This window comes from Piliocolobus tephrosceles, chromosome 6 (assembly GCF_002776525.5).
Source record: "Piliocolobus tephrosceles isolate RC106 chromosome 6, ASM277652v3, whole genome shotgun sequence".
Taxonomy (NCBI): Eukaryota; Metazoa; Chordata; class Mammalia; order Primates; family Cercopithecidae; genus Piliocolobus; species Piliocolobus tephrosceles.
The window spans coordinates 135,400,991-135,428,105 of NC_045439.1; the positions used below are offsets into that span (position 1 = coordinate 135,400,991).

The 27,115-nt window shown below is 43.3% G+C and overlaps 1 pseudogene across 1 annotated transcript; it reads right to left on the reverse strand.

Annotated features, from left to right (window-relative positions):
• Nucleotides 1-1,294: 1,294 nt before the first annotated feature.
• Nucleotides 1,295-2,928, reverse strand: LOC111548405 (annotated as a pseudogene). The gene has a single exon (XR_002733394.2). The product of XR_002733394.2 is annotated as a protein LSM14 homolog A pseudogene (transcript).
• Nucleotides 2,929-27,115: the final 24,187 nt, after the last annotated feature.

The following is a 27,115-nucleotide window of genomic DNA, read 5'->3' on the forward strand; positions in this document are numbered from 1 at the left end:
AAAATAAAATAAAAATTTAAAAAATCAGCTAGACGTGGTGGCAGGCGCCTGTAATCCCAGCTGCTCAGGAGGCTGAGGCAGGAGAATCACTTGAACTCGGGAGGCAGAGGTTGCAGTGAGCCGAGATTGTACCATTGCACCCCAGCCTGGGCAACAGAACAAGACTCTGTCTCAAAAAAATAAAATAAGAGATAAATAAACTGGTTGGTGAAATAATGTGACATAGACCATAAATATAAATACTCTCATTCTTTTTTTAAGGAATCATTCATTATAACCTCAAGTTGAATCCAACTAGCATAAGTGCTTCCACCTCTACATCTGAGAAGCATTCATGTCATCTGGGGTTCTTGTCATGAGCAGGCTGGGGTTGGACATGGATGCTGGGCTGGGAGCACGTGCTCAGGTGAAGAAGCAGCACCATGAATGATGATTTTTAAAACTCTTCCTGTGTCCTTGCTCTCAGTAATCATGTGTTTCTAAATAGTCTCTAACTGAGTAAACAGCCATCATCCCTTATTTACAGGTAAGTGTGTATTGTACAGGACAGAAATTAATCCGTCAAGCTTCTCATCATTTAATCCACTGATTTTTTTTTTTTTTTTCCTGTGTTCAGAGTCATGACTATGATCCATCACAGTTCAAGTTATTCAGGTTACATTTTGTGGCCAAATCAGTTTTGGTGCCAATTTTGATTGATAGCAAAAGCTATGCATTTTCAAATCTACTCACATTTTGGAATCTCAGATATGAGATTGCAGCCCTGTACTAGCAGTGTTTTGTTGAGATCCCTCCCACTCACCTCTCAAGCAAAATGTTCATTTACACAAGGGGAAGCCTAGGCAAACTCCTCCTCCATCCAGCAGTACCAATCCTGCAGAGATTCCTCAACATTTCTAGAATGTGGGTGTCACACTATAGCACTGAGGCAGGCTCTGATTTTCTTCCCAGTGGAAATTAGGAAGGGGAAGAAATATGTGTTCTCAGATGATCCTCCTATCTAAAAGTCCTATTTATGGTATATAACCCTGGAAGCGTGAGGGGTTTTAAGAACCACATACTTTCCGATAAAGTCCTACTTTGCTAATCAAGACCGCTTTATTGCTACCAGAAAGTAATACATTCTCTCATATTAACTGCAGTGCCTGCCAGTGTGTGAATATGAATTTGCTGTTTCATGTTTCTTGGACTCATTTTAGTTAAAAACACCTTTCCAAAGGCAAACTCTTTGAAGCTGCTACTGTGTGCTTTATCATATAGCTGGCGACTTTTTTGTTGTTGTTGTTGTTTTTGCTATTCCAAATAGATTTAATGCTCATATTTTAAGATGAGCCTTCCACCCCCAAAAGTACTGCATTTTATCTTTGAAATTAAGTGGACAAACAAACAAAAAACAAAACCCAGTGCTGGTGACAAATGTACAGCGAATTCACTTCTTCATTCTTCGCAAAGACTGAAATCAATTTTCAGGACCATGAAGAGCTAGAAATTCACCTATTTTCAGAGACTTGTTTGTAGACTATGCAGCAACTTTGTTGTCTTTCCTATATTCAAAATCTGCAAACTCCCGGCCCCCACGACCTCCTCTGAATCCACCTCGCAATCCTCGAGGGGCAGTGAAGGTACCACCTCTGCCACCACCATGCCCTCTGCCACCACGGAAACCAAGACCTCCTCTGCCTCTGTATCCCCCACGGCCACGGTTTGGACGAACTGGGATTCCAAATGTTTCAGCATTTAATCTTCTTTCTTCAGCCCAGGTTGGTCTTCGTTCTCTATTGTCATCACAAGAAATATTATCAAAGAAGGATTTAGTTTTGTCATAATAGCAATTAGGTCCAAGTGGATCTTCTTCATCAGCATTTCCTTCACTGTTTTGGGTATCAACTCCTGGGTCTCCTTTATCTTCACCATTTACAGGCTTCTCTTGTTTCTCAAGTTTATCTTCTTTTAATTTAAGTTTATTATGAAACTCTCTGTCAATCTCTTACTTGTTGAATTGTGCATTTGCACTTTCAAAGTCAAAGTCTTTCTCAAATTTCATTGGCCCATCTTGCTGAATACCAAATCTTCCCCTGCCACCCCGATGACCCCCACGCCCTCTCCTTGGAGCTGAAGGAGCACCTGGAGCTACTTGTCTCTTGTTATCATTTCTGAGTTGCTCATTTTCTGGCCTTGAAACTTTGTGTACTTCAGCTCGCCTGTGCTCCTGATTCTCTATTGCTTTTTGGCTGGTAGATGGCAAAGGCCTGGTTGATACAGGACTCCTTCTCCCAACAGGTGCTGGAGCAGGTAAGTGGGCGGAGGTGGTCTGCACTGCTTGTTCCGTGGCTGGGCTTTTTCTCAAAGGGTCTAACTGAGGGCTTGAGTGACCTTGAGATAACTGTGTTTTTAGAGATCTTGTATCCTGTGTAAAGGCAGAACCAACCGCACTACTTTGGGGTAAGGTACCACTGTTGATGTTTCTGTTCCAAAGGACGTCAAAGAGTTTCCAGCAACACCAACAGCACCAAACTACTGCCCAACTAAGGAACTTGGACTGAACTGACTGTATGTGGGCATCCTGCCGAAAGGCCCATAAGAACCCATGGACTGGAATGAAGAAGTCGATGAGCCTAGGGAGGACTGAACGATAGCTGGGTCTTGAGGCAAAGAACACTGTGGTTTTGGTGGCTCACAAACAGTAAGGTCTTTAATGTCACTCCCACGGAATATAATGTATTCAAAGACTTCATCTCCAGGTGGTATTGGACGATCTGTCGGTCTGTCTTCTGTACCAAAGGATCGAACTTTGGCAAGGGCTACGGTGGAGTTTTCAGTGTCGATGGTGTAGAGGATGCCCTCGTAGCGGATCTCCGCCTTGGAGATGAGGCTGATCTTGCTGCCGATGTAAGGGGTGCCCCCGCTCATGGCTCCGCTGCCACCGCTCCTGGCTGCTGGCAGAGAAGCAGATCCCACGCCGCTGTCGCCCGCTCCGCACGCCCGCTAGCTCCGTGGACACCTACAGCAGCCGCTTCAGACCCAACAAGCTGGCGACTTTTATGTGTCAGGAACATTTATCTATTGTTAACTGATGCCAACTAATCATACAAAGAACCAAACATAAGCACTGCTTCGGCAATTTGGATATCCGAAGTTTTTTTCCGGATTTAGAGGACAAAACACTAATCCATCACTGTGTCTATCCAATTGGAAATGGCTCATTCTTCTTTAGCAGCAAAATCACGAAAGAACTCTTACCAGGGAAAACTTCAGCTTAGGAAAAATAGAAAGTTATTTTTCTCCATTGCCTATCATAAAAAACAACCTCTCAATACTTATCGGCATGTCCAACAGAAATGACAGTCTTAGCACAGTTGGCCTTAACTTAGTTGGTGGAAGGTTTAATTCACTGTAGACCAGAGTTAAAAAGATGACCAGGAAACCAGGTTGGAATGCACTCCAATCTAGACACAAAACTCTAAACCAGATCTTACATATGAAAAATTATCAGACCAGCAATGAAACTTTGGTCTTTATCTCAAGCTTTCACATAACTTGGGACCCAATCTTGGACAAAGAAAAGTTTTAGAATTAGAACCCAGGATAGCAAAGGCCTTGATGCCAGGTAGCCCGGACTTCACCAATTCTGGCTCTAGCTTTGGAAATGAATCTCTATAAACTGTTTGCTCATCATGGAAGTGTACCTCTTACCACTCTTGCCGTAGATGTGTTGTGAAAATTAAATCAGGGAACTTTTTTTTTTTGAGAGGGAGTCTCACTCTGGCGCCCAGGCTGGAGCGCAGTGGCGCAATCTCGGCTCACGGCAAGCTCTGCCTCCCGGGTTCATGTCATTCTCCTGCCTCAGCTTCCCGAGTACTGGGACTACTGGCGCCCACCACCATGTCCGGCTAATTTTTTTTGTATTTTTAATAGAGACAGGGTTTCACGGTGTTAGTCAGGATGGTCTTGATCTCCTGACCTCATGATCCGCCCACCTCAGCCTCCCAAAGTGCTGGGATTACAGGCGTGAGTTACCGCACCCAGCCAGAGAACATTCTTGAAAGCACTGAACACCATACCTGGCACAGAGAAGGCACTCACAAGAGGTTGCCGTCATTCGTCATGAAGGAAAAATTCTCACCCCAGGCACTGGCGATTCCTTCTTATCAAAAGACCAAGATATATTATAGCTATTATGCTCTCCTGTCTCCAGTGTTTTCTATAGTAGTTGATTAGAAATGTGGCTTGCACATTGACGGTGCCCAATCAGCCATCAGCTTACACACAGACTAGCTTGCAGGGCCAACCTGCTGGAGCCGAGCATGGTTGGAGCTCTTACCCAGAGCCACAGAGGAAGCACTTTGCCTCCACATGCCTGACACTGAGTGGGGAGTCAGGACTCAGCTCCAATAAGAGTCCTTGTCTTCCAAAGAGCTCGCATCGGCAGTGGGAAAAAGCAGCCAATGTCAAGTGTCATAAGAGAGGTACAGAAACGAAAGCCTTGGGCTCCCTGAATCCAGCATTTGGGCAGAAACTTGAAAACAAAATTTGAAACAGTAATTGGAGAGTGAAATATTGCAGGCTGAAGAAGAAGAAGGGTTGCTTCCCTGTCATCAGCAGAATTATCAGGAAAAGACAACACTGAATAAACAGAGCCCATTGGGCCAGGCTGGCCTCTGGGGTGTAGGTGTGCAAGGTGAGGGTGCACGTGCACAAGCGCTTTTGTGTTCTGTTCCCTCTGGAATTTCACCTTTGCTTCTCATCTGCCTCCTTACAACGTAAGTTTAGAAATACATTTAAAAGGGATTTTTCTGTCTGCTGAGGGCTAAAGGGAGAGTGGACGAAAACGCATCAAAATGATGCTTTCCCTTGAGCAACTTTTACGCATTCAGTTGCTGTAACTTGAAAGAAGACTTCAAATCCCTTTGAGTGACCCAGAAAGAGACACAGGGCATGGAATTTCTTAATCTTCTCTCTCCTAAGGTACTGCTTTAAGAGAAGAGTGTGGGTCATCGCAGCTGCCACTGGCAGTCTTTGGCGGAGGCCACTCCAGAAAGTTTCACCCCAGCTGGAATATCAGTGGCTCCCAGATATTTCGTTTCTGGCTCAGCCTTCCTGTCTGTGCCAACCACTATGATTAAAAATGTGTCCAAAGTAAACCTCAGACAACTAGACCTTCCTCAGCAACGTGGGGGGCACTTGGTGTTAGAGGGTGGTCCCTGGGTTGCTGCAAACGTTGCCCCAGGTGCTCAGCAGCTGGCTGCAATGGCTCGTGAAATTCTATCCTTCCAGCTCCCAGCACGCTGAAAAGTAACCCAGGGAAGCCAACAGCCTTGTCCCACCTGTGGAAATTAATGGTGCCAGCTCAGCATATTGGCAGAGAAAGGAAATTTACACAGCAAACAAACTGCTGAAAAATTGGAAATATTTGCTTAACAGAAGCACATTGATTAAAGTCACTCCAAGATCAAATTACTCTCCCAGCCTGGGCAATTTCATCCCGGAGGACAGCAGACTTATATCGGCAGAATATTGATTGAAAGCTCTCACTATGTCTAGATGTACCATATTAGGGGTGTTAATCTCAGAAGTGGCCCATAAATTTTCTTCTACACCCAGACTCTTCATCTGAAAGAGTTTAATTCCAATACAAATAGTAATAAGGAAATAAAAGCATTGATGTATGTCTTTCCAATATCCGTCTTTGGTAAGAACTTTTCACTTCTATGGTCAATTAAAGCTCATGTTAAATAAAAAGTTAAGCTCATTCCAACAGACTTCCAAGGTTACTTGGTTTCTCAAATCTTCCCCAATTTCAGAGAAAAATAAAGGTACAGCTAAAGCCACTCCTTAACAATGAAGATGAGCAAAACACTGAATAAATATGTATAGCATGAGTTATAATGAAGGAGAGAAATTAGCAATTCCAAGAAGGGTCCTTCAGCTGGTTCGTGAAGAGAAGGGCATTGGAGGGCTGGTCTGAGGTCAGCCAGATGCTTAGGGAAGTTCTTCAGGGGTTTGAAGAGGTAGGTTAAGATCTCCCCGGACCCCTGCTGCTGCCAGCTGAGACACTGATTCCTCATTACAACCCTAACAATAATCCACATCCAATTTGCCAAAAGATTTGAAACAATCCATGAAGGGGCAAATATTTGCTTTGCACACTTCTGCTGCTTCTTTGGTAATAAAATTATTTTTTAAACGGATGAGTAATTGTGCATATTTGTGGAGTACATTGTGATGTTTCTATATGTATAATTGCATAGATTATCCATATAAGGGATACACAATTACAGCTAAATAGGAGGAATAAGTTCTAGTATTCTATATCACTGTAAGATGACTATAGTTACCAATGATATATGGTTTCAAATAGCTAGAAGGAGGATATTAAATGGTCTCAACACACACACAGAAAGATAAATGTTTGAGATGATGCATGTGATAATGACCCTGAGCACTTGTATACTATACTTCCGCTTCTAAAGGTCAGCCATGATGAAACGGACTTTCTCAAACTCTGGCTCAGGTGGGCTTCCTTTGTGGCCCTCTCAGAAATGAAGGAGCCCAAATGTATGCTGGAAAAGAACACTCCAATATGGGCCTCTTCACCCCTGTACACCTGAATATGCAGTAGCTACAAGACCCAAGGGTTTGAGGGTCACAAGAGAAAGCACTTGGGGGCCAGCTCTGCCCTGCCTCCAACAAACAGGATGCTCTGGACTGCCCACCACTCCTTGCAGACCTGGAATCGCCCTCTCTTTTTCACTCCCAAGGGGAGCCCCCGGGCCACAGGAACATGCAATGCTTCCCTTTACACAGTCACCTGTCTCCAGCCTAGGACAGTCTGACCTGGCAGTCTGCACACCTCAGTTACAACGACAATGAATGCTCCAAGGAGGCACCCTCATGAGCAAATGGAAAGCTCCCTACACTCTGCCAGAAGTCATAGATCCACTCCTTCCACCCAACCGCCTGCCTCTGAAGAGTATGGAACCCATCATGTCCGTGTACACGCACACACACACACAAATGCACACGCACACACAGGATCATAACAACAGGCAATTCGATGGAATTTGAAAAGGATTTTGCTTACATTAACTCATCAGGAACAGGGCTGGGGGTGGGCAGGGAATGGGAATGATGGGGTGGAGGGAGGTAGAAGGTGTGGAGGTGGTGGGGCAGGGAGAGACGGAGGAACCCAGAGGCCAGGGGAGGGAAGCCACCATGCATAAGCACCTGGGTTCCAGGTACTGCTCTGGGTGTGCGTTCTTCATTTATCTCATTTAATCGTCATAGCACTCCTGTGAGAAGCTTAGGTTCAACCCCGGCTGCACATGACAGTCACCTGGGAAATCTTCTAAATAATACAGGAGCTGAGCTCCAACAATCTGGATCAAATGAATCAGAATCTCTAGGGGTAGAACCCAGCTAGCCATGGTTTTGTTGTTGTTGTTGTTTCTCTGTTGCCCAGGCTGGTGTGCACTGGTGGGATCTCGGCTCAATGCAATCTCTGCCTCCTGGACTTAATTGATCCTCCCACCTCAGCCTCTCCAGTAGCTGGGACTACAGGCGTGCACCACCACACCTGGCTAATTTTTGTACTTTTTGTAGAAATGGGGTTTTGCCATGTTGCCCAGGCTGGTCTGAAACCCCTGGGCTTAAGCAACCTGCCTGCCTCGGTGTCCCAAAATCCTGGGATTACAGGCGTGAACCACTGTACCTGGCCAGCCATGGTTTTTTGTTTTGTTTTGTTTTGTTTGATACGGAGTTTCACTCTTGTTGCCCAGGCTGGAGTGCAAGGGCTCTATCTCAGCTCACTGCAACCTCTACCTCCCGGGTTCAAATGATTCTCCCACCTCAACCTCCCAGTAGCTGGGATTACAGGCATGTGCCACCACACCCGGCTAACTTTTGTGTTTTTAGTAGAGACAGGCTTTCTCCATGTTGGTCAGGTTGACCTCGAACTCCAGACCTCAGGTGATCCACCCGTCTCAGACACCACAAAGTGCTGGGATTATAAGCGTGAGCCACCATGCCCAGCCCCAGTCATGGTTTTTAAAAGCACCCCAGGCAATTCCACTGAGCAGCCAGGATCGAGAATCGCCATACCAAAGAACCTCTAAGCTCCTTTCCCACTGCTATATTATGAAATACTGCCCTTCCCCCACACTCTGAACCCCTGCCTCTAGACCTGTCTAGACCTATAGCCAGGCAATAAAATGCCACCCAGAGAAACTGGGGATTTTTGCTTTGCAAGTTTCGGTAAAGAAATGAATTTGAATCAAATTTGACTTCTTAAACTCTTTAAATTCCTAAGGCTTGTTTCAGTCTTGAACATATAGGATCACATATCTTAGAAGATTTGCAGGTTTGGAGATAATTTCTTTTTCCCTTTTCACCTAGATGTGGAGCTACTGCACTAGAGCTCGCTTCTCGTTTGATTATGACATGCAGTGAGCCAAATGTCATTGTGAAGAATAATTTTTTTTGGCTTAGGAGAAAATGCATGCTCTAGTTCCTGATAATTGATTTGCAAGGTTCCAATTTAAGTAGCAAATTGCTCTCGTTACCCAGGTATTTCATATCTTATATGAGCACTTAGATAGAAAACTCAATATTCCTTATGCTGACCAGGAAATGGCAGGAAAAATTGCAGTTTAAATTTTGGATGCTTTCTCTATTTACATTTTAATATCATTCTAAGAAGCCTTGGTTACAAATACATCAGGGCAGTTAAAAACTAATAATATAATAGTGTCTTTTAAGTGGTCTTGTTTCCCCAGGAAAGGCTCAGCCCTCTCTCTAGCCATGTAATTAGTCCTGATAATAACACCACCTGAGCCCAGGAGTGAGTCAAGCTGGAGGACTTTAATTTACAGTTAAAGAAAAGGAGAGCCTGAGGTTTGCTCAGCTGTGAGTGATGGAACCAGGGCAAGAAGCCAGGCTCCCTCAGCACCCAAACAAGACAAAGAGCTGGAGACCCAGGGCAGGATTCCCGGCTTTCCAACCCAGCTTGGAAGCTTATTCCAAAAATAAAACTTTTAGTAAAGCCACGTCCTCCCCTCTACAGGCCACGGTTCTCTCCTTCGTAAAAAGAACAGATTGCAGGCCAGACATGGTGGTTCATGCCTGTAATCCCAGCACTTTGGGAGGCCGAGGCGGGCAGATCACCAGATCAGGAGATCGAGACCATCCTGGCTAACACAGTGAAACCCCATCTCTACTAAAAATACAAAAAATTAGCCAGGCGTGCTGGTGGGTGCCTGTAGTTCCAGCTACTTGGGAGGCTTGGGAGGCTGAGTCAGGAGAATGGCGTGAACCCAGGAGGTGGAACTTGCAATGAGCCAATATGGCACCATGGCACTCTAGCCTGGGCGACAGAGCGAGACTACGTCTCACAAAAAACAACAACAACAACAACAAAAAAAAAAAAAACTATGGGTTGCGGGAGAGAATCTCTAGTGTCTTTTCCAGCATTAACACCCTGTGGCCTGAGCACCTCAGGCCCAAGGAGTGGTGAGGCACCAGCCTCAAGGTCAGGCCCACCCAGGCTTGATGGTCAACTTAGCCACTTAGCAGCTGAATGGCTTCAACTGTCATTTTCATCGATTGTAAAATTAAAACAAGAAACAGCTGCCATCACACAAAGTTGTTGCTGCCACTAATATGTCTAAGTGCAGGAGATGCTCAACCCAGCACCCAGCATGGTGAGTTCATTAAGTAAGCTCCCTGGGAAGGTTTGGTCTTATGGAAAATGGTACCAGACCACAGTCTTCTTGTCATTCTAACTGAACTCCCTGGTCCCTCTGTTATTTTCTCAAATTCACCACTAGATTATCCAGAAATACTCTGGACTGTCCACGAGTGACCTCCCTAAACAAGACAGGAAACCTTCCAAACTGGCCCCGCACTCCTGATGGGTTAGGTCTGGGAACTCCAACATCCATGTGCATTCTGCTATTCAGAGACTACTGCCCAAGAACAGAGTAGCTGTGGGCTGCCCCCGCTGCTGGGGAGAGGCTCTGTTCTGAGTCCATCTCTCTTTCGTGTGTGTGTGTGTGTGTCTCACCCCCTCCCTTTCTCCACTTTCCCAAGTCATTCATTTTTACCCATTTTATATTCCATTTTCTTCCTGGCTCCTCCTTTACGGCTTCTGACCTTTTGTCCCCTTCTCCTGTGAAGGGCCACACCTTGCTCCCAGGACTTAAGCTTAGCCCTTAGATGACATTAATTCCAGTTCTTTCAGGTACATATTTTGCCCCAATCTCTGGAGCATCGCATCCCAACACAGACTACCCTCAGTGCCTCTTCTGAATGAATCTCAGGTCCTTCAATAGGATCTGGCCAAAACCATCCCACAAAAACTACAGAGAGGGGCAGGCAGTTCAGAGAGGGGAGAAGGCATTGAAATACCAGACGCTAGAATCCCTGCCTCTTCGAGTTGACAGGAAATACAAAACTATCCCATCCAGCATCTCATCTGATGATCCAAAACCTACTACCACAGCTCTACCAAATGGTCCCCAGGATAGTTTTGGTTCATGTCCAATAATAAGGAATGCTTTACTGATCAATGATAGGTCCTTCACTTCTAGACAGCTCTGATCATTATAAATGCCTTCCTTAGACCCTCTTCCTGTGGCCCCTCCCTCCGTATAATTGGTTTGTTGGTGAAATGGGATCACAATGTATATGACCGTTTTTTGATACATCAGCCATGTCTTTCACTCATAGGTGTTTTCTCCCATCTCAAAGGGCTTTGGCCATCCTTGTCCCTCTTTAAGGAATTCGCTACCCTTGGTCCCACCCCGCCAAGGCACTGGGTGTGGCAGGAGCAGAATATAACAGAGAACTCTCCCACCCCTGCTTTGAGCATCTGTATCTGCAAACACTGCCTGGCCTGATGCAGTCCCATCCCACAGTGTGCTCATTTGAATGTGTTCTCTATCACATTGTTGGGGCCTTCCAATTTGGCATTAGGATAAATGGTTTTTGGGACCCAGGGATTAGATTGTATTCTTCGCTCTCCTTTTATTTCTATCTCATCTTGGTCTCCTGCTATACAATGAATGCAGACATTGAGTCACTATCACCAGGGAATTCTCAGACATGAGGTCCTTGGAGCCCAGTGGTGGTCAAACTTGCCTCCTCAGGTACAAGACTGAATCTCACCTTCAGATCTCACTTTTAGATTGGCCCTTGAATCCATAGACACAGCATTCAAAGGGATCTCAGGTCACAGAATTTAACCCTCCACTTTTCTGTTAAGGAAATGAGCCGAAGACTTCATATGGCATATTTGCTAGGGACCCTGAAGTTCGCAAATCTGGGTTTAAATCCTGGCTTACTTTATACTGTCTAGATGTCCTTGAGAAAGTGTATGAGCTTCCTAGGACTACTGTAACAAATTACCACAATCTACGTGGCTTCAAACAACAGAAATTTATTCTGTCACAATTCTGGAGACCAGAAGTCTGAAGTCAAGGTGCCGGCAAGATTGGTTCCCTCTGGAGGCTCTACAGGAGAGTCTGTCCCATGCTTCTCTCCTGGGTTCTGCTGGCTTCTGCCAACCATGGGTGTTCCTTGGTTTGTTGCTGAGGAACTCCAATCCTTGCCTTGTCTTCACATGGCTGCCTTCTCTGTGTGTCTTTCTGTCAAACCTCCCTCTCCTTCCCTGCAAAGAAAAGCCCACCCTAAATCCAGGAGGACTTCCTCTGGAGATCCTTAACTTAATTATACGTATAAAGACCCTATTCCCAAATAAAGCCACATTCACAGAAACTAGGGTTGAACAGTTGGACAGATCTTTCTGGGGACACTATTCAACACATTGCACTTAGTAATTTTCTTTCCCACGAGTGAAATGGGGATATTTGAACCCTGTTGGAGGTAACACACTTAGTGCAACTCCTGGCATGTGAAAGTTTGTAATTTAATCCTATGTAAACTATAAACATTATGGTTATCATTTTAATTAGTAAATGTTTTTGTGAGGCCAATGAATTAGTAGCAGCGGCAAGCACACACCCTCTGACCCCAAGCCCAGTGCTTTCCTGGAATTCCCTTTCGCTGTTATGGGAGAGTAGCCGAGCCCCTCGGCCCCAGGCATGTTCCCTTTCCATGTTGAGTTGTCTGAATCATAACACTCAGGGCCAGCTTGGAAGACTGGAGAATCCAGCAGCCTGTGTGGGGCTTGAAGAATCTGAGGCAGAAGCCAACTCCAGTAAATTGATGCGAAGCTTAGGCACAGATCCTAGGATGCAACTGCTAGGTAGTGAGTTGTGATATTTAACTTCCAAACTGGAGAGTTTCCCCATTCCCTTTATCCCCAGCCTTGGGGCAACGTGGTCCTTTCTGACTGGTCACGGAAGCAACCTCATTCCACTGCAATTATGATGGTGGCTCATGTCCCAGATTTCATACCTAGTGTTGCTTAACACCCCTGCCTCCCACAAGGGCCCCAGCCACGCTTAGGGACTATCCTCTCTTCTTTCCATTCCTGATTTCCCCATCTTCACTCCCCAACCACCTTCCTGACCCCACCTGCCACTCTTCCAATCATTATTCCAGGCAGAGCAAGTCAGCCTATACTTTCATGGAATCGCCACACTTAAAACCCACATTTTCACATAACATCAAAAATGTTTTTGTCTGCAGAACAAAGAAGTATATAAACAATTGGGTAGGAGGGTTATTTCTACAAACCTAGCTACCAATTAGAGGGTCACTTGCTGGAAGTGCTGAATCTAGGGGAACCTGCCCATCCTCAGACTCCTGACATCTGTGATACACAGGGGGTTTGTGGCAGTGCCCCGCAAAACTCCACTCACCTCCACTAGGATGCCCTAAAACATTTCATTCTACCATTCCATCATCTGGACTGGCTTTTTCCCACCCCAGTCTCCCCAACCCCATCCTGCCTCTGCCTCCTTATCCTCTACTCATCTTTCAATTCCTGGCTCAGATGTCACTTTCTCAGGAAAGCCCCTCATCCCCTATATCCTCTTTCATGTCACTGTGATCTCCTTCACAGCACTGAGCACACTGTGAAATTATGTTTATCTGTGCAATTATTTGATTAATGTCTAATAATGACAGGTAAGCCCCAGATAACAAATGTGTTCATTATTTTCGCCACTATTATCCTGGAACACATAATAAATGTTTGATAAGGCTTTATGAATGAATGAATGAGTGAATGAATGAATGGAAAGCGCCTGTTAGGTTACAACATTCCTATATGTATGTGTTTGCTTGAAATCTTTCTCTAGTTTACATGCATGCATACAACCTCATCCGAAGCCTCTGTGCATGGAAGAAAGGTAATTAAAGGCAGAGCACAGTGACTCACTCCTGTAATCCCAGCGCTTTGGGAGCCCAAGTCAGGTAGCTCGCTTGAGGCCAGGAGTTCTAGACCAGCTTGGGCAATATGGAAAAAAATCCGACTCTACAAAAAATACAAAAATTAGCCAGTCTTATAAGCCTGTCTTGAAATAAATAAATAATACAATTTTTAAAAAGATAATTAAAGAATGAAGTTGGACAAAGGCACTGTTTAAACCACAGACAACTTCTGGTCCAATATTAATACCAGCATCTCTTAAAAGTACCCTGCTCCAGAACAGCTCCAGTCTCCAACTCCCGGCGCGAGCAACACAGAAGACCAGTGATTTCTGCATTTTCAACTGAGGTACTGGGGTCATCTCACTGGGGAGTGCCGGACAATCGGTGCTGGTCAGCTGCTGCAGCCCGACCAGCAAGAGCTGAAGCAGGGTGAGGCATTGCCTCACCTGGAAAGTGCAAGGGGGAAGGGAATCCCTTTCCCTAGCCAGGCGAACTGAGACACACAACACCTGGAAAATCGGGTAATTCCCACCCCAATTCTGCGCTTTAAGCAAACGGGCACACCAGGAGACTATACCCACACCTGGCCCGAAGGGTCCCACGGCCACAGAGCCTCCCTCATTGCTAGCACAGCAGTCTGCATCTAACCACAAGGCAGCAGCGAGGCTGGGGGAGGGGCGCCCGCCATTGCTGAGGCTTAAGTAGGTAAACAAAGCCACTGGGAAGCTCGAACTGGGTGGAGCTCACAGCAGCTCAAGGAAACCTGCCTGTCTCTGTAGACTCCACCTCTGGGGACAGGGCACAGCTGAAAAACAACAGGGGAAGCAGCAGAGGCCTGTGCAGACGCGAACGACTCTGTCTGACAGCTTTGAAGAGAGCAGTGGATCTCCCAACACGGAGGTTGAGATCTGAGAACGAACAGACTGCCTGCTCAAGTGGGTCCCTGACCCCTGAGTAGCCTAACTGGGAGACATCCCCCACTAGGGGCAGTCTGACACCCCACACCTCGCAGGGTGGAGTACACCCCTGAGAGGAAGCTTCCAAAGTAAGAATCAGACAGGTACACTCACTGTTCAGCAATATTCTATCTTCTGCAACCTCTGCTGCTGATACCCAGGCAAACAGGGTCTGGAGTGGACCTCAAGCAATCTCCAACAGACCTACAGCTGAGGGTCCTGACTATTAGAAGGAAAACTATCAAACAGAAAGAACACCTATACCAAACCCCATCAGTACGTCACCATCATCAAAGACCAGAGACAGATAAAACCACAAAGATGGGGAAGAAGCAGGGCAGAAAAGCTGGAAATTCAAAAAATAAGAGCGCATCTCCCCCTGCAAAGGAGCGCAGCTCATCGCCAGCAACGGATCAAAGCTGGTCAGAGAATGACTTTGATGAGATGAGAGAAGAAGGCTTCAGTCCATCAAACTTCTCAGAGCTAAAGGAGGAATTACGTACCCAGCGCAAAGAAACTAAAAATCTTGAAAGAGAGTGGAAGAATTGATAGCTAGATTAATTAATGCAGAGAAGGTCATAAATGAAATGACAGAGATGAAAACGATGACACGAGAAATACGTGACAAATCCACAAGCTTCAGTAACTGACTTGATCAACTGGAAGAAAGAGTATCAGTGATTGAGGATCAAATAAATGAAATGAAGTGAGAAGAGAAACCAAAAGAAAAAAGAAGAAAAAGAAATGAACAAAGCCTGCAAGAAGTATGGGATTATGTAAAAAGACCAAATCTACGTCTGATTGGGGTGCCTGAAAGTGAGGGGGAAAATGGAACCAAGTTGGAAAACACTCTTCAGGATATCATCCAGGACAACTTCCCCAACCTAGTAGGGCAGGCCAACATTCAAATTCAGGAAATACAGAGAACACCACAAAGATACTCCTCGAGAAGAGCAACTCCAAGACACAAAATTGCCAGATTCACCAAAGTTGAAATGAAGGAAAAAATCTTAAGGGCAGCCAGAGAGAAAGGTCGGGTTACCCACAAAGGGAAGCCCATCAGACTAACAGCAGACCTCTCGGCAGAAACTCTACAAGCCAGAAGAGAGTGGGGGCCAATATTCAACATTCTTAAAGAAAAGAATTTTAAACCCAGAATTTCATATCCAGCCAAACTAAGTTTCATCAGTGAAGGAGAAATAAAATCCTTTACAGATAAGCAAATGCTTAGAGATTTTGTCACCACCAGGCCTGCCTTACAAGAGACCCTGAAGGAAGCCCTAAACATGGAAAGCAACAACCAGTACCAGCCATTGCAAAAACATGCCAAAATGTAAAGACCATCGAGGCTAGGAAGAAACTGCATCAACTAATGAGCAAAATAACCAGTTAATATCATAATGGCAGGATCAAGTTCACACATAACAATATTAACCTTAAATGTCAATGGACTAAATGCTCCAATTAAACGACACAGACTGGCAAACTGGATAAAGAGTCAAGACCCATCAGTCTGCTGTCTTCAGGAGACCCATCTCACATGCAGAGACATACATAGGCTCAAAATAAAGGGATGGAGGAAGATCTACCAAGCAAATGGAGAACAAAAAAAAGCAGGGGTTGCAATCCTAGTCTCTGATAAAATAGGCTTTAAACCATCAAAGATCAAAAGAGACAAAGAAGGCCATTACATATGGTAAAGGGATCAATTCAACAGGAAGAGCTAACTATCCTAAATATATATGCACCCAATACAGGAGCACCCAGATTCATAAAGCAAGTCCTTAGAGACTTACAAAGAGACTTAGAGTCCCATACAATAATAATGGGAGACTTCAACACCCCACTGTCAACATTAGACAGATCAACGAGACAGAAAGTTAACAAGGTTATCCAGGAATTGAACTCATCTCTGCACCAAGCAGACCTAATAGACATCTATAGAACTCTCCACCCCAAGTCAACAGAATATACATTCTTCTCAGCACCACATCGCACTTATTACAAAATTGACCACATAATTGGAAGTAAAGCACTCCTTAGCAAATGTAAAAGAACAGAAATTATAACAAACTGTCTCTCAGACCACAGTGCAATCAAACTAGAACTCAGGACTAAGAAACTCAATCAAAACCGCTCAACTACATGGAAACTGAACAACCTGCTCCTGAATGATTACTGGGTACATAACGAAATGAAGGCAGAAATAAAGATGTTCTTTGAAACCAATAAGAACAAAGATACAACATACCAGAATCTCTGGGACACATTTAAAGCAGTGTGTAGAGGGAAATTTATAGCACTAAATGCCCACAAGAGAAAGCTGGAAAGATCTAAAATTGACACTCTAACATCACAATTAAAAGAACTGGAGAAGCAAGAGCAAACACATTCAAAAGCTAGCAGAAGGCAAGAAATAACTAAGATCAGAGCAGAACTGAAGGAGATAGAGACACAAAAAACCCTCCAAAAAATCAATGAATCCAGGAGTTGGTTTCTTGAAAAAATCAACAAAATTGACAGACCGCTAGCAAGACTAATAAAGAAGACAAGAGAGAAGAATCAAATAGACGCAATTAAAAATGATAAAGGGGATATCACCACCAACCCCACAGAAATACAAACTACCATCAGAGAATACTATAAACACCTCTACGCAAATCAACTAGAAAATCTAGAAGAAATGGATAATTTCCTGGACACTTACACTCTTCCAAGACTAAACCAGGAAGAAGTTGAATCCCTGAATAGACCAATAGCAGGCTCTGAAATTGAGGCAATAATTAATAGCCTACCAACCAAAAAAAGTCCAGGACCAGATGGATTCACAGCTGAATTCTACCAGAGGTACAAGGAGGAGCTGGTACCATTCCTTCTGAAACTATTCCAATCAATAGAAAAAGAGGGAATCCTCCCTAACTCATTTTATGAGGCCAACATCATCCTGATACCAAAGCCTGGCAGAGACACAACAAAAAAAGAGAATTTTAGACCAATATCCCTGATGAACATCGATGCAAAAATCCTCAATAAAATACTGGCAAAACGGATTCAGCAGCACATCAAAAAGCTTATCCACCATGATCAAGTGGGCTTCATCCCTGGGATGCAAGGCTGGTTCAACATTCGCAAATCAATAAACGTAATCCAGCATATCAACAGAACCAAAGACAAGAACCACATGATTATCTCAAGAGATGCAGAAAAGGCTTTTGACAACATTCAACAGCCCTTCATGCTAAAAACACTCAATAAATTCAGTATTGATGGAACGTACCTCAAAATAATAAGAGCTATTTATGACAAACCCACAGCCAATATCATACTGAATGGGCAAAAACTGGAAAAATTCCCTTTGAAAACTGGCACAAGACAGGGATGCCCTCTCTCACCACTCCTATTCAACATAGTGTTGGAAGTTCTGGCTAGGGCAATCAGGCAAGAGAAAGAAATCAAGGGTATCCAGTTAGGAAAAGAAGAAGTCACATTGTCCCTGTTTGCAGATGACATGATTGTATATTTAGAAAACCCCATCGTCTCAGCCCAAAATCTCCTTAAGCTGATAAGCAACTTCAGCAAAGTCTCAGGATTCAAAATTAATGTGCAAAAATCACAAGCATTCTTATACACCAGTAACAGACAAACAGAGAGCCAAATCATGAATGAACTTCCATTCACAATTGCTTCAGAGAGAATAAAATACCTAGGAATCCAACTTACAAGGGATGTAAAGGACCTCTTCAAGGAGAACTACAAACCACTGCTCAGTGAAATAAAAGAGGACACTAACAAATGGAAGAACATACCATGCTCATGGATAGGAAGAATCAATATCGTGAAAATGGCCATACTGCCCAAAGTAATTTATAGATTCAATGCCATCCCCATCAAGCTACCAATGAGTTTCTTCACAGAATTGGGAAAAACGGCTTTAAAGTTCATATGGAACCAAAAAAGAGCCTGCATTGCCAAGACAATCCTAAGTCAAAAGAACAAAGCTGGAGGCATCACACTACCTGACTTCAAAGTATACTACAAGGCTACAGTAACCAAAACAGCATGGTACTGGTACCAAAACAGAGATATAGACCAATGGAACAGAACAGAGTCCTCAGAAATAATACCACACATCTACAGCCATCTGATCTTTGACAAAGCTGAAAGAAACAAGAAATGGGGAAAGGACTCCCTATTTAATAAATGGTGCTGAGAAAATTGGCTAGCCATAAGTAGAAAGCTGAAACTGGATCCTTTCCTTACTCCTTATACGAAAATTAATTGAAGATGGATTAGAGACTTAAATGTTAGACCTAATACCATAAAATCCCTAGAAGAAAACCTAGGTGGTACCATTCAGGACATAGGCATGGGCAAGGACTTCATGTCTAAAACACCAAAAGCAACGGCAGCAAAAGCCAAAATTGATAAATGGGATATTATTAAACTAAAGAGCTTCTGCACAGCAAAAGAAACTACCATCAGAGTGAACAGGCAACCTACAGAATGGGAGAAAATTTTTGCAATCTACTCATCTGACAAAGGGCTAATATCCAGAATCTACAAAGAACTCAAACAAATATACAAGAAAAAAACAAACAACCCCATCAAAAAGTGGGCAAAGGATATGAACAGACATTTCTCAAAAGAAGACATTCATACAGCCAACAGACACATGAAAAAATGCTCATCATCACTCGCCATCAGAGAAATGCAAATCAAAACCACAATGAGATACCATCTCACACCAGTTAGAATGGCAATCATTAAAAAGTCAGGAAACAACAGGTGCTGGAGAGGATGTGGAGAAATAGGAACACTTTTACACTGTTGGTGGGATTGTAAACTAGTTCAACCATTATGGAAAACAGTATGGTGATTCCTCAAGGATCTAGATCTAGATGTACCATATGACCCAGCCATCCCACTACTGGGTATATACCCAAAGGATTATAAATCATGCTGCTATAAAGACACATGCATACGTATGTTTATTGCGGCACTATTCACAATAGCAAAGACTTGGAATCAACCCAAATGTCCATCTGTGACAGACTGGATTAAGAAAATGTGGCACATATACACCATGGAATATTATGCAGCCATAAAAAAGGATGAGTTTGCGTCCTTTGTAGGGACATGGATGCAGCTGGAAACCATCATTCTTAGCAAACTATCACAAGAACAGAAAACCAAACACCGCATGTTCTCACTCATAGGTGGGAACTGAACAATGACATCACTTGTACTCGGGAAGGGGAACATCACACATCAGGGCCTATCATGGGAGGGGAGGGGGGAGGGATTGCATTGGGAGTTATACCTGATATAAATGACGAATTGATGGGTGCTGACGAATTGATGGGTGCAGCACACCAACATGGCACAAGTATACATATGTAACAAACCTGCACGTTATGCACATGTACCCTAGAACTTAAAGTATAATAATAAAATAAAAATTAAAATTAAAAAAAAAGCCACCTTCTTCACAGGGTGGCCGGAAGGAGAAGTGCAAGCAGGGAAAATGACAGACACTTGTTAAACCATCAGATCTCATGAGATTTACTCACTATCATGAGAACAGCAGTGAGGAAACTGACCCCATGTTCCAGTTACCTCCACCCTTGGTCCCACCCTTGACATGAGGGATTAAAATTCAAGAATGACATTTTGGGTGTGGATACAGCCAACCATATCAATGACAATAGCAAATTGTCTTGATGGCTATAGCTTTATAATAAGTTATGAAATCTAGTTAAATAAGCCCTCCAACTTTGTTCTTTCACAAAAGTGTTTTTGGCTATTTTAAGTTATTTGCATTTCCAAATAAATTTTTTAAAAGCTTTTAAATTTATATTAAAACACCTGCTGTGATTTTGATAGGGATTGCATTGAATATATAGATCAATTTGGGAAGTATGTAGAAATATAATTAACGTTGTATATTAATCTATCCTACAAACTTTGTAAACACTGTTATTAGCTCTAATAGTTTTGGCTTCATTAGAATTTTTTACATACAATATCACATCTTGGAATAGTATCTTAATATCTTATAAAAAAGACTCATTTACTTTCTTCTTTCCAATTGGGAAAATGCTTTCAGTCTTTCACTATTAAATATATAAGTATTCTTTACCCAATGGGGAAAGTTCTCCTCTATTGTCAGTTTGTCAAAAGTTTTTATTATGAATAGGCATTAGATTTGGTCAAATGCTTTTCCTATGTCTGTTGAAATCACCATATGGTTTTGTGCTTTATTCCTGTAATATGGTGCATTAAACTAACTGATTTTTCAAATGTCACACCAACCCTGAATTTCTAGAATAAATCCCACTTGGTCACGGTAAAAAAAAAAAAAAAAAAAAAAAAGTACCCTGCTCCAGGCCCTTGAACCCTGGCCAGCATGGGAATGTAACTGACAACTGCCGCCTTTGGGAACATGCTGGGCTCTGGAGCATCCTGCAAGCCGGTTCCTCACTCTCTGCCTTGCCCCACTACTTTACCTCCCAGCCTACCAGACAAATTTCAAATAATGGCATTCGCAGCAACCTGGATGGAATTGGAGACCATTATGCTAAGTGATGTAACTCAGGAATGGAAAACCAAACATCGTGTGTTCTCACTTATATGTGGGAGCTAATCTATGAGGACGCAAAGGAATAAGAATGATACATTAGACTTTGGGGACTCAAGGTAAGGGTGGGAGGGGGGTGAGGGATAAAAGACTACATACACATTGGGTATAGTGTACACTGCTTGGGTGATGTATCAAAATCTCAAAAATCACTGCTAAAGGACTTATTCAAGTCCGGGTGTGGTGGCTCACGCCTGTAATCCCAGCACTTTGGGAGGCCGAGGTGGGCAGATCGCCAGGTCAGGAGATCGAGACCATCCTGGCTAACATGGTGAAACCCCATCTGTACGAAAAAATACAAAAAAATTAGCCGGGTGTGGTGGCGGGTGCCTGTAGCCCCAGCTACTCGGGAGGCTGAGGCAGGAGAATGGTGTGAACCCAGGAGGCAGAGCTTGCAGTGAGCTGAGATTGTGCCACTGCACTCCAGCCCGGGCGACAGAGCAAGACTCCATCTCAAAAAAAAAAAAAAACTTATTCATGTAATCAAATACCACCTATTCCCCCAAAAACCTACTGAAGTAAAAAAATAAAAATAAAAATAAATATCATTTACCCATTAAAAAACTAGTCGTCTTCTCTTATAACCATTGTGGTTACAGCCTCACTACCCCAGGGATTGGGCGGAAGTTCCTAAGTGGAAGAGGAAAGGAAGAATGGGGTCAGAATCTCAGGGACACCTTCAATTCCAATTGCCACTCCCTACCTCACCACCACCAAGCCTTCCATCCCTTACACAGTGAGATCTGAGGTCTCTGGATTCAAGATCTGAATCCGGAGACACCAGCCTGAGTTCCAACCAAGGTGACTGATCATGAGAAATGTCTGAGTTTGGGAAGGGAGTCAAGCAAGTGTGATCAGGCAGGTGCTGTTTAAGGATCAAATACCCCCAAGATACTACGGTATCATACCCACTCAAAAGAGAGCCTTAAATAACAGTAGCCAATAAAAAAAAAAAAATTCTGTTAAATCAATCCCAGTGCCTTCTGCTTAGGAGAGGAAACACCCTGGGGTTAGGATGCCCATGCCCGTGCCCATGAAAGCAGCATGACCCACTGGGGAAATATGTGTTAATCACCTCTTCCCAAGCTCCTGTCCCTTCCCTCCACCTGCTTCTCTTGCTCTCACACACAGAAAGGGGTAGCAATCGCTTCAACCGTCGAAGGCCTGGATTCTAGGCTGCTGCCAAGAGAAACAGCCCACAAACAGGGAAGGGGAAGGTGGAGGCATTGGGATTTCACGCCACAGAATGTGTGCGTATGGGCGGACATGGTTTAAAACAAAGATGGGAGAAACTCGCTTTGCAACTTTAATGGGGCAATAGCCCTCCTGTTAACATGACTATTACCTGATGCTATTTATTTGGAGTCTATCAGGTATAGAAGAAAAATGTGGTTACACAGACACCTGTTTGCTCTGTTCAAGGCTTTGAGGAGGGAAGGGACGATTGTGTATTGAGCAACAACCTGGGTCCTCCGCTGTGGACACAGCCCTGCCTGGAGGCACCTTCCTCCTCCTTTTACAATGAAACTGAGGCTCCAAGAAGGAAAGCAACACGGTTCCAGCACAGAGCTACTGAGAGCCAAAGTTCCAATCAACGTCTGTCGGATTTTAAGCCCTCTGCCCCAACACCTCTTCTTTTGATGTAGGGACAAACCACCCCCACATGAAGAGGAGCCCAGCACACACCCATAATTCCATGCTTCAATGCCTTTCGTCACCTCAGCTGATAAATATTTGCTCTGACGGAACAAACACACAAAGGAAACAGAAACAGATGGGCAGAGTCAGTAAGAACTGATTGGGTTCCATTTGTCACAATCCTATTTTAGAAATCACCAAAACAGGATATTAAATGTGACTCTGTCTCAGCATTTGTTTTTTTGGCAGCGGTCCCAGAGGCTGGAGACAACAGTAGGTGCCATGTGCCCCCATTAGATCACATGGTGGACTCTCCTTCCAGGGGGCACCAAGAGGCTTCTGCCTGCATGGGCTGGTCACCATCAATTTCCCTGGAGGCATGGAGCTGGCTGTAGAGGTTCCCACCCATCTCCACAGGAGAGGGGACTGCAGTGTCTGTCCCTTCACCTCAAGCCAGTGGAGCAACATCAAAAGTATTAACACAGAATTTGAGGGTTGCAGCGTCCGTGTGATTGGATTGGCATCTTACTCCCAGCAGAGAACAGCCAAGGGCAAGCAGCTATAGATGATGCTCCCTGCCTGCTGCCAGAGCATTGGAAGCAAGTTGCTGCCACAGGTGGCCAGGGAAAGGTAAGTGGCTTTTTCAAGGAAGACCTGGTGGAACGTCCTGCCCAAGAGGACTCTCGATATATTAATTAATAACTGTAGCTTCATGTTAAATCTTTGTATCAGGTAAACATCCTCCTGGGTTTTCTTCTTCAGGAATGCCCTGGTTATACTTGGCCCCTTGATCTTCCATAGAAATTTCAGAACCAGTTTGTAGTTGTCTAAAGGAGAGTCCAGTTGGAATTTCTATAAATCAATTTGGAGAATGTTAATCCCTTTATGACATCCAGTCATCATATCTATAAACATTGTACTTCTTTTAAGTTTTTTAAAGACCTAAATAACGTTGAATATGTTTTATCTATAAAACTCTTGAATATTTTAGATTTCCAAAGCACTTTACTTGTATTTATTTTAAATGATATCCTTTGAAATCACATATTCTAATGGTGGCTTAGAAATGCAATTTTGTGTTGTGTATTCATTTTACATCAATATAAATTTTCTGTATATTCATGGGGTTTTCTGTATATTCATGTCCAAATGATGACAATCCTTATACTACTCTAATTTGCTACTTTGTTTAGGATTACTGTACAAAGTTTAAAAGATGCAGCTAGAGCAGGAATGATTGTCTTGTTCCTATTCATAAATTATCTTGGGCCAGGCACGGTGGTTCACGCCTGTAATCCCAGCACTTTGGGAAGCCGAGGCAGGGGGATCACCTGAGGTCAGGAGTTTGAGACCAGCCTGGCCAACACGGTGAAGCCTCATCTCTACTAAAAATACAAAAATTAGCCAGGCATGGTGGCAGGCGCCTGTAATCCCAGCTACTCGGGAGGCTGAGGCAGGAGAATCACTTGAACCTGGGAGGCAGAGGTTGCAGTGAGTCAAGATTGCGCCACCGCACTCCAGCCTGGGCGACAGATCCAAACTCTGTCTCAAAATAAAATAAAATAAAATAAAATAAAATAAAATATAATAAAATAAAATAAAAATAAATTGTCTCCAATAGCTTATCATTAAGTATGAGATTAGTTGTAGATTATTTTGAGAAGTACCTTCATCAGATTAAGAAAGCTCTCTTCTAGTTTAAGAATACTTATGAATAAATGCCAAATTATATTGAATAACTTTTCTACATCTATTGCAATTATTTTTTAATTAATGCAATTAATGAATAGCATTAATCCATTTTTCATTTGAATCCATCTTATATTCTGCATTTACTCTGGTAAGACCTTTTTGCCCTAAAGCATATTTTTGCCTGATATTAATAAAGCTTCACAAATGAGCATTCATGGACTACTTGCTAAAAACTTTTTTCCATTTATAAGTTTTAAAACTTTCTGGATCCTCATGTTTCAAGTAAAAAGCACGTTACTGGGTTCTGTTTCTTTTTCATCTGTTCTGACAACTTGTCTCTACTGGCAAGTTTAAATGATTTATATTTATTTTGAACGCTGATACATTTGAGTCCGTTTTAGTCTTTGTGCTTTCCATAAGTTGTTTTTCTATATTACTTTTCTGTGTTTGCCTTCCTTGATTGTCTTATTCCATATTCTTCCTTTACTTGTGTGGAAGTTCTATGTTCTGTTTTACCTCTCTTGACTTTTGAGGAACTTTGGCTGTAGAAGTTCTTTGAAGCCTGAGTTAAGAGGTTATTTTTTCTTCGAAGAAGATTTATAATTACTTTGGCAAAATGGCAGAAGGCATTGCCAAATCATTACTACTTTTAACTCAGTTTTTGCTTGGGATCTTTTGGAATTCTTGGATAGTGTAAATTCTATCCTCAAACCCATGTGAAAGTCAGACTGGGGGTCAAGAATCCTCAAGAAACTTTTTTTTTTTTTTTTTTGAGACAGAGTCTTGCTCTCTTGCCCAGGCTAGAGTGCAGTGGCATGATCTCAGCTCACTGCAACCTCTGCCTCCTGGGTTCAAGCAATTCTCCTGCCTCAGCCTCCCAAGTAGCTGGAACTACAGGTGTGTGCCACCGTGCCAAAAAGAAAAAAGAAAAATTTAGCCAGGCGAGGTTTTGTTTTTATTACTGTTTTTTGTTTTGGTTTTGTTGCTGTTGTTTTCCTGAATCTAGAGCCAAAATAGATACAGAGAAGTTTCCTTGTGTGGCTCTTCGTGTGTGCACACCACTGCCAGCTGTGTCCAGGCCCACCTCTTGCTTGGCCATTGTTTATGCCTGTGTATTCCATCTCCCATTCCCATTCCCTCCCCTCTGTGGCCAGCCATTCTCATATGTTTGCTCTATGTACCCAGTTGAATTGTGTTCCCCCAAAATTCATGTCCACTCAGAGCCTGTGAAATAGAGAAATAGAGTCTTTGCAGATATAATCAAGTTGAAGTCAAGTCACACTAGAGTAAGGCAGGCCTTAAATCCAATGTGACTAGTGTCCCTATAAGAAGACAGAAATGTAAATGCAAAGAGAGGCATGGGCACACAGAGAAGGAAGACAGAAGCAGAGACTGGAGTGATGCATCTACAAGCCAAGGAAGAAGACCAAGAATTGCCAGCACCATCAGAAGCTACGAGAGAGGCATGGAACAGATTCTTCCTTGGAGGCCCAGAAGGAACCAACCATGCTGACACCTCAATTTTGGACTTCTGGCCTCCAAAACTATGAGAGAATAATTTATTTTGTTTTAAGCCACCTGGTTAGTGGTAGCTCCTAACAGCCCTAGGAAACCAATGCAATATAGATTCTTTAATTTGTATTCTTACAAAACATGAATTGCTCTGTATGACTGTAATTTTAATTTACATATATGATATCGTGCTGTGGATTACTTCTGTTTGTTTCTCTCATTTCTTGTAGCACTGTCTTTGGGATATACTCATGGTATGTGTACATCTGGTAGCATGCATTTACATTTTCGCAATCCACTCACCAGTGATGGGTTCCCAGGAGGCTTCAGATCCCTGTCCCTGCAAGCAGGGAGAATAAACATCTGTACACACACCAAATGACTTGTGCCTGACAATTTATTTTGTTCACACACCCAAACATGGAATTGGTAAGTCATAAGAACTATGCGAGGCCGGGCGCAGTGGCTCACACCTGTAATCCTAGCACTTTCAGAGGCCGAGGTGGGCGAATCACCTGAGGTCAGGAGTTCAAGACCAGCCTGACCAACGTGGAGAAAGCCCGTCTCTACTAAAAATACAAAATTAGTCAGGCGTGGTGGTGCATGACTGCTTGGGAGGCTGAGACAGGAGAATCTCTTGAACCCGGGAGGCGGAGGTTGCAGTGAGCCAAGATTGTGCCATTGCACTCCAGCCTGGACAACAAGAGTGAAACTCCATCTCAAAAAAAAAAAAAAAACTATGCATATTTAACTGAACTAATTACTATTAGAATGCTTTCAACATCACTACTAAACTTTTCTCACTCCTACCAACTATACATGAGGGTTTTTCTGTCCTCAAACCCCACCCACATTTGTCATTATTTGGCTTTCTACATTTTGCCAGCCTAGTAGGTATAAGGTAATATGTCATGTTTTTATTTGCACTCTGATTAATAATCAGTTCAAATAACTCTTTCTTTGTATGCCTGTTAATTCTTTTTGTAAATCACCTGTTTGCATCCTTTGCTCTCTTTTTTTTCTCTGTTGGGATACTGTCTTATTCTTGTTGCTTTGTAGTTCTTTGTATATTTTAGATCAGCAATTCAAAAGTTTTTGGCAGGGGGTGGGGTACTGTTTATACTCTTAAAAATAACTTAGAATCCTAAAGAGCTTTTGCTTAAGTCTATTATGTCCAATATTTTCCATGTTAGAAAAGAAAACTGAGAAAATTTTTTTGTTTTGTTTGTTTTTTTTGAGACAGAGTCTCATTCTGTTGCCTAGGCTGGAGTGCAGTGGTGCCATCTTGGCTCACTGTAAGCTCCGCCTCCTGGTTTCGTGCTATTCTCCTGCCTCAGCCTCCCAAGTA